General features: G+C 38.0%; 1 pseudogene; it reads left to right on the top strand.

Annotated features, from left to right (window-relative positions):
- The window catches only part of LOC146319268 (uncharacterized), a 25,643-nt pseudogene extending 17,347 nt beyond the window's left edge, over positions 1–8,296 (top strand).
- The last annotated feature ends 718 nt before the right edge of the window (positions 8,297–9,014 follow it).

Here is a 9,014-nt window from a genome sequence, read left to right as displayed (position 1 = left end):
TAAATCCATCTATAATTGTTTCAAATTAATAAATTGTTATCGTAGTTATCTGTGCCAAGCTGCGAGAGAGTAAAACCAGTCTGATTGACTGTACATGTTCACATTGCCTGTAACATATTTTCACTCAAAGCCAAATAATGAGATAAAAGTTAACCAACATGACACAACACTACCTCCTAGTTTCTGTGGTACCGACAGTTACACTCTGAGGCTTTCACATCAGAAAGATTTCCTTAGTTGTTTGTATAATCATGTGTTTACTGTGCATAATACACAGCTAGAGAGATCTGGAGAGTGAGTGAGAGACAGACAGAGACAGAGCGGGAGAGAAAAGAGAGAGTGACTGAGAAACACTGAGGGAACAGAGACAGAGCACCTGCTCAGCGACCTCGAGCCCAGACAAAGACACCTCTGTCCCACAGTACAATGACGTCCGGGACACTGTAACTTCCTGTGTCTGGTGGGACGACCAAACAGCACAGCAAGCTAGCTGTTTGTGAAGGCTGGGTCTGTTCACACACACACACACACACACACACACACACACACACACACACACACACACACACACACACACACACACACACACACACAGTAATCAGTGGTCATTGCTTCCAGAGGCAGAAACATTTGCGCACAAGATGGTTAGTTTGTAGTTACGTTTTTAATTAAATTTAATACTAAAATGTGTGCATGTATGTGTATAAAATTGCTCCTCTTAAATAATATGTCTAGTATGGTATTTTCACAAAAAAGTTAAATTATCTTGTTTAAATCTTTGAAATGTCACAAACCATGCTCATAGACCCACCCATAATAATAGGATTTTCAATGAACAAATAGAAGTTTTTCACTTTAAGCAAACATTCAGCAGTAGGAACAAGGAGGAAAAGCATATTTTTGCGTGGAAAGGAACTTTAAATTATTTATTTACAGGGAAACTATCAAAGGCTAAGCAATGGGAAGGCAAAGAAGTAGGAAGGACAGAGACTCGCCTCTTTTTCTTACAGGTCTTCTTCTTATAAATGTGCAGAATTCGTGTTTCTTCTATAAGCTATAAAAAGCAGAAGAGAAGTCTGTTGCAAAAAAAAAAGGAATTAGAATTACTATGAGCCACAAAAGTTGGCCTCCCTCCCCCTTCAGGGCTAAACTTCGGATGCTAAACTTGAGACTACCATTGCCATGGAAACAGCTCAACGGCCATAGAAGAAATGTAGGTAGCTTTTCTCAAATACTGTAGTTACTAATAGGAGGTCAAAATGAGAGAGAAAGGGAACATAGCGTTAAAGCTTAGTACATCAAAGGATTTTTTATTTTTCTTTATTTTCTTTGGCCTCAGAATTCAGCTCAGTAACAGCTCCATGATATTATTCAGTGTTACATAATTGTCCACCACCTCAATGTCTGTCTTTGATAACAGGAAGGAGACTCAACCTTCTAAAATCAACAAACCCGTCCTTGGATTTTTATAGCTGTGCAGTTCAAGGAAATCAAGGCATAAAATTCATGACCTCCTTTTCCTGCTTATAGTCTTTGAAACTAAAATATATTTTAACTGTTTTTGTGCAATCACTGCAACAATAGCTTTGAAATCACCACTTTTAAAATACATTTAAAAAATTAACTTGATATTAAGATTAGTTCTAATCAGAGTTTAGCAAAACTAGGTTTAAAATAAGTAAATCTAGATTTAAAAATTAAGCAGAAGCATTTTGCTCAATTCAAACTTAATCTGTATTTAGTAAATCCAAATTCATTGGTGTAAACCAAAATTAGATGGTGATATTAGACGAGTTTAATCAATATGGAGATGCTTGCTTACCCAAATTGAAGAGTCTATTTTATTTATGTTCTCTCAACAAAAAACATACAGCACACCACCCTTCATAGACCAAAAAGTGAACCTCTATTTTACAAAGTCAGTCGGTAAATGCAGAAATATGACTACGATCATAAAGAAATAAAAAAAGACAAGCTGATTTTAAAGAAACAGTCTGTTTTCACTCCTCTAATCACTTTAACTTAAAACTTAATGTATACTATATGCATACTTTATGTTAGAATAAATTATGTTCTCCTAAAAGGCCGGTAAACAGATTTTGGCGGCTTTAGCCTCCACTACAATAGTCAGTACATGTCAGTGATTGCAACCTTGCAGATTTTTTTCCTCTCTTAAATGCAACTTCTGTAAACCAATTACATACATTCCAACTCAACCAAAGCCTGTAGTAGCAGTGCTGTGTCACAGTCATTATGGCACATGATATATGGGAAAAGAACAGGGTACAGAGCCTCGCCGATAGGACGACGTGATTGAAGTTTGATCCTGGCCACCAATTATGTGGTTGCTATGTTTCCTCTGTTGCTACCCTGGTATCTTCCTTTCACACGCTCGGGAGGAGAAGGACGAGGGGAGCAGATTATAAACACATGTAGTATGTAAAGCTGAAGTCAAAAATATATTACTGCTGGGGCTAAAAATAGGGAATTTACACGAGTTTACAAAACGGTGGCAACGGTTTTGTGAAGCGGTACTGTGGGAGATGTTAAGTGGTCGCTGTTCAGATTTATTTGAACTGTAGTTTCCTTCTTTCTTTTTTTTTTTGGATGAATTTAAAGTTAGGTGTCACTTCATCATCATTTCATTAAAGGTGTGAATACTTTCAAGCAGGGCTGGGTGATACAACCAAAATCTCATACACTGATATAAATCATTTCACATCCAGATAATAATACATACAGCACATTTTCTGTAAATTTAACGAATAAAGATATGCACCTTTTTTATATAATTATGGGTGTGGTAAAGTATTTCTTAATAATGAAAACAATTGTGCTTATTCAGTAGAGACAGCAGTGGGCTGATGATATACTGACTAAACCAACAGCATACAGATAGAATGAAAAAATATAAAACAGTTTTTCCTTCATTCTTGATCACTGAACAAAGCAAAAGATGTTTTTAAAAATTGCTTTAAGGCATTACTTAACTTTTCGACCAATAATAAAGCCCCTGCATACAATTTATAAACCTTCAGAAAATGTAACAATTAGCTGATTTTCTTGTCATTGTAAATTCCTTTACAAAAGCTCCTACTTAAAGCCTGAAACATGGATTTTTATCAGCAAGTCTGCAAATATACAATGTGCAAAGATGTCCCAACCAAATATTTACTCATAACATTAATCTGTACACGCAGTGAAATGTCAAAAACTTAAATGTAAAGAGTGAAAAATCAAATAAATGCTCACCACTTGGTTGTTTGTTTTAGTTCCATCATGTTGGGTGTTGGAGCGATCTCAGTGATACCACATGATCTCCCTCCCCGCTCGACTAATCACAGTTTGTTTGACACAGAGAACCACAGATTTGCATGACGAATATTTCAAATTTTGGAGGTTTTTGCAGGCTGGCTTGTTTGCAGGCCTACACGAGCCACGGTTACCCATAAACCGCTTCTCTCCATCCCAGCTCGCTGAAGTTTGGTGTGACGCCAACACAGACCAATCAAATCTGAGCCTTCTAATATTTATGCACTCAACATAAAATATAAATAACATTATTTTCTCTGACATTTGCGTTCTCAAGTTGAGGTAAATGATCTCACATTTTCTGCACACAGAAAGTGTTTATTCATTCAAGGATTTATGTGAAGCGAGGACAAAAAACACCACTCATTGAGATCAGTTGAGAAATAAACATCGTAGTGCTTTCTACTCAGAAAAAAACACAGCTCTCCGGTTTACATGTATTTGTTCACTGGTCAGTTTTGACCAATAGAGAACATGGCAGCAACATGGACGTAACACAGCCACAAGCTGAAGCGGTCAATGTGGCGCCTGCATATATATATATGCCTATGATCATGCCCCTCAGCAGGCCTCTGGGAAGGTGGTCAATCAGAGAAAAGTGGGCTTTTTAAAGAAACTAGAGCTTAAATCACTTGTTTCAGAGTTTGAATAGATAAGGATGTTCTCGAGCTTTGCAAAGCTACTCCACTGGAACACCAGAATAAAAATATAGCTCTGGAAATTAGCATAACAGGTCCCCTTTAACGGGTTGGGTGCTTTATAGTATAGTCACTCAAACTTAGACGAGAAGATCAACACCAGCGTCATGTTTGTGTGCCTGAATATGGTATGAAAGAACTATTAGATTAGCCTAGCATAAAGACTAGAAGCTATCAACATCTACTAATTAACACCTGGCATTTTGTTGCTGCTGCAGAGACCAAGAGACCAGAAATGTGCATTTGTGGTTTTATGGAAGAGTTACGTAATTATTCTCAAGAAATCATGATAAATTCATAATGATAGAAAATGCTCTAAGAATGGAAAAGGAATTATGCAATTTCAATACTTAATTATAAGAAACACTCAGAGTCTGAGGCTGCCAAAAGAAAACTCCTCCACTCCTCTGTGACCTTAATCATCCGCTGCGGACACACAGTTTCCTTGATTTAACCTCTAATATATGGGCATTAAATCTCTGCGGAATCGCTGGTTATCTCCTCTGATTCCTGCCTTCCCTCTTCCTGTAACAGAAGGAGACGTTCCCCTCCGCCTTTAACAGTGGAAACCTCGGGACAGCGAGTCCAAGCCCACAGGCCTCTCAGAGTGTCAGCTCGTAATATTGCTGCTTAATGAGGGAAGAAATAGCAGTGGTTACCCATTTGGTCTGAGTCCTCTTTCAGTCGTTTGTGTGTCTGCACATGCCTGAATGCTTGTGTGTGTGTGTGTGTGTGTGGGTCTGTGGGTACGTTTGCAGCACAGCCGTGCACGAATGAATGCTTTTGTGTGTGTGTGTGTAGGGGTAAATGAATGTGATTGTGTTTATTTGCTGGCTGTGTGTAGGATACAGGAAGCCTTGGGGGCCCAGACTCTTGCTGTTTGTTATGGAGCGAGGAGGAGGTGTGTGTGTCTGTGCGCGTGTGTGCGCGTGTGTGTGTGGAAGTTAAAGCCGTGTGTGTCTGCTGTCTATAACTGCTGGGCATGGAGTCTCAGTGGAGCCAGAGCACGGTGCAGGGGCACACACACACACACACACACACACACACACACACACACACACACACACAGAGTCACAAATGGTAACACTTTATTTGAAACATATAGCGGTGATTTATAGCGGCCTAATGATCCACTCAGGCCTTGAGCTGATTCATCCCTGATGTCAACTCTTATGTTACGTTTTCATGTTACATCTTCCTCTTTAATGACATGAAACTGGAATCCTGCATCAGTTCAACAGGCAGCATATGATGTCAAAATAAAAGCCCTCTTTTTTCATAAATTTCAGCGCCAATTTCAGAATAAAACAGTGCATAAACCAGCGTTGAATTTTCCAACCGTAAACTTTTCTCAAATTAAAATGTACATGGGGGAAAAAGATCTCAAACTAGCTGTAACTTGAGCACAGTAAGAGCTGAAGTCATGTTGCATCCTGAAGTGTCTGAACTCCACAAGCTGCAAACTCAGGACAAGTTGATGCTAATGAGAACTTCTTTATCACATTTACAACATACTGTTGCACATTCATGAGAGTTTTGCATGTTCTTATCACTCAATGCTGAGTGGAGCAGTGAAGGATATTCATTTTTTTCTCTGTCTGTGGAGGAGCACATGAACGATCAGTATTACTGTATTTCTAGGTCTGCTTGAATTAACACCACCTTTTACACATTACACTTTCATTATGTAGTTAAGTTTACACACCTGAATCAATGTGCTACATTAAAAGGATGTTTCACCCCCAAAATCAAAACTACATATTTTTCCCCTGGCCTGTAGCGCTGTTTATTCATTTTTTGGTGTGAGTTGCAGAGTGTTGGAGATATAAGCCATAGAGTTGTCTGCCTTCTCTCCAATATAATTCATCATCCAGCTTGTGGTGCTCAAAGCACCAAAATACATTTGACAAATTCAAAACCAAAAATCATGAATGAGTTACTCAAAATAATCCACATACCTTGTTGTGAGCAGTTTTTATGAAGGAACTACTTTCGTTCTAGTAGAAATAAAGTAGCTCTGGTAGATTCTGCAGAGGGACAGTTTCTTTGTGAAACTGTGGGTCATTATTTTGGAAAAAAAAACACTGGTTCAGAATTTTTCAAATGTATTTTTTTGATGCTTTGAGCACCACAAGAAGAGTACCATTTAGTCCCATTATAGTGGGGAGAAGGCAGACATCTCTATGGCCAATTCCTCCCTGGCCAATCTCACACCGAAAAAGCTCTGGATGGATAAACATCATGCCAGAGGGAAAATATGTATTTTTGATTTTGTGAACTGTCCCTTTAACACATATCTCTTAGTCTCTACCTTGTACATTGCAAATATTCTTTACGCTTGGATTTACACGTGGACTTTTGCTCTTTCCGTGGTCAATATTTTGCACAATCCCTGCACAAACTGCACTGCTCTTTCACTTAAAAAATGGTCATATTGTACATATCGCCTTTAAATATTTTCTTTTTTTTTAATTTTCATAATATTTTTTGTTATTGTCAATTTTGTGTTAATGCATCTTGACTTGCAGTACTTGCTTTTATCTTTTCTTTCTTTTTTATACTGTTAATTTTTCTGCACCAACATACCACAGCAATTTCCTTCTGTGTCAAAACTCAATAGGCAATAAACCTGATTCTGATTTTGCCAGATTGCAAAAGCAAATATGTTTTTCTTACCTACAATGAATGCATCTGGCAAGTCACAAAATGTTCTTACAGAACATTTCTACCAAACAATCACTGGCAGCATATTTAATTTGCTTTTCAACACTTGTATCAACCAAAGCACGATAAAATGTTTTATGTTTATTTTTAGGTACTGACGGCACTCGGTTAGAGAAAGGCTGTGGTCTTGGTTAGATACTGAAAAAAATTAAAAGCACAAGACACGACGTGTTTACTTTAATGACAAGTAACAGAAACCCTGATCTTTCCTGATCCTTAACCAAAGTACATGTGGTGCCTTAAAAGTCTTTGTACGCCCTCCATCCACGCCAGGCAACTCCCTACGACTTGCATGTGGTACAAAAACTTAGCACTTACACAGTACACTAAAAGAAACGATGCCACCGAACACACTCAAGGTATTAATTATGTTTCCTCCAAAAGATAACTTGCAAAACAAATTGGTATTATATGAACGTAAATTCTGGGGACAGGGCTGCAAATGGATGTGGTCTTGTTGGTTTCTGTCACTGAATAATTGGTAAACTTTACAATAAAATTTAAACAAGATTAAGCTGTTTGTTATATTTAAGTTTCATGATTATTTGCAAGAACCATAGGTGAAATTTCTCAACTTTTGAGGCAACTTTTTGAAAACCTGGGTCAAAAATGCTCAGACCAGATTAATGAAAAAATAGCTGCATTGCCGCCTTACATTTGTAATGTGTACATTTAACTATTCTTTTATTTGAGTAAACAAGGGTAGAAAGACATGCAAGAAAGATCCCCTCTGAATCAAATAATGCAGTTAACAATTACCTTTTTAGCTTCACTACAAATATTTGGCAAACCTGGATAAAGAAGGCTATTCTTATCCTAGACCAAGTCTTATTTAATAAAATACAGTAACGGAAAAATTAATACTGTGTGCTATACTGACAAACTGGCTGACTGATATTGACAAAATATGCTCTCTAACTGCCAGACCTCAACACTGACAACTTTTTCAAGTCACAAATTCTTTTACAAATACCATTTTTCTTTGCTTGTTTTGCAACACAATGGAGGGGAAAAAACTCTCCTCCGGCTCTCTGTTTTTTGCCTCCTGAGGTTTTGCTGCAGTTTCCTTAAGTAATTTGACAGTTTCACCACATCCAGTTTGGTTTCTGGCTGGTGTCTTGGCTGGGAGCGCCGGCCTGAGCTTTTTCTGGAGCCTTCCTCTTCTTCTTCTACCCCCTGCTACAGCTCCAGTGTGTGGTTTCATCTCTGAGGGCCTCCAAAGCACATGGCTGCCGTCCCAGTAGGAAAGAGGGACAGAGAAAGAGAGGGAGAGAGAGAGAGAGAGGGTGGAAAGAGTGAAAAAGAGATGAAGGGAGTGTTAGAAGAGAGGAAAAGGCAGAGAGATAGAGGGAGAAAAGACAAAAAGACTGAAATGACCACAATGAGGGACATTTGTGCTTTCATTCGTCCTTCCAGGTCGTCCCCACTTCCTCCCTCCATCCCTCTCTTCTCGAGCCCAGGACATAAACACCAGACAGGCAAAGAGTCTGACCCAAAGAGGAAGAAACGTTTCATTTAGCAATTTGTCCTTGTGTTCCCTGACCTCCACTAACCTAACCTAACCCTGTGCTTTACAATCCAACGCTGGACCAGAGACACAAAACACTCCCCACAACTCACAGCTGAATGGTTTCAGTGTAAAGTGTCTTGTTTCATTGCGTAAATGCAAAAACAAAAAGGTTTCTGATGCTCAGTTTTACAAAATAGCCTAAACAATATGCATTGATCAAGCCTGTATCTTATCAACAAATCCTACTTTTTCAAAATAGTACATTTGTCATCATATAGACTCCCCAGATATTTAATCCCAAATCAAGATGAATACTCTCATATTGATGAGATTATATTAGTAAAATGGGAATAACTGAGATAAAATACCAATGAGACCACAATCTTTCTCTAATTGTAACCAAATTCTTTGAGTGCAAAAATATAATAAACGATTATATGATGCTTTAGTTTCTATGAGCAAGTATTGTTTTGCAGGATTAGATATCATATCCAATCAAATAAAAAGTATTTAGGTAACATTACAGTACGTTTCACAGCAAATTAGTTACAAAAATGTAATTTAATAAATGTAATTATTGTGGTCAGGGTTGCTCCAAGGCACCACTTAATCACTTTTACAAGTCGTGCATTAATGGATATAAATCAACTTGCAGTTTCAGAAAACTACTGACAACTGAGAACGTCAAAACTTTACAAACACTATCATTTACACTGGACACAATGGGGACATGCTGCAACCACTTTAAAAGCATACTTTGTAAAAAAATA

This window comes from Lutjanus erythropterus, chromosome 11 (genome assembly GCF_056507025.1).
Source record: "Lutjanus erythropterus isolate fLutEry1 chromosome 11, fLutEry1.hap2, whole genome shotgun sequence".
NCBI classification, from domain to species: Eukaryota; Metazoa; Chordata; class Actinopteri; order Lutjaniformes; family Lutjanidae; genus Lutjanus; species Lutjanus erythropterus.
This window is presented reverse-complemented; position numbering and strand designations above follow the sequence as displayed.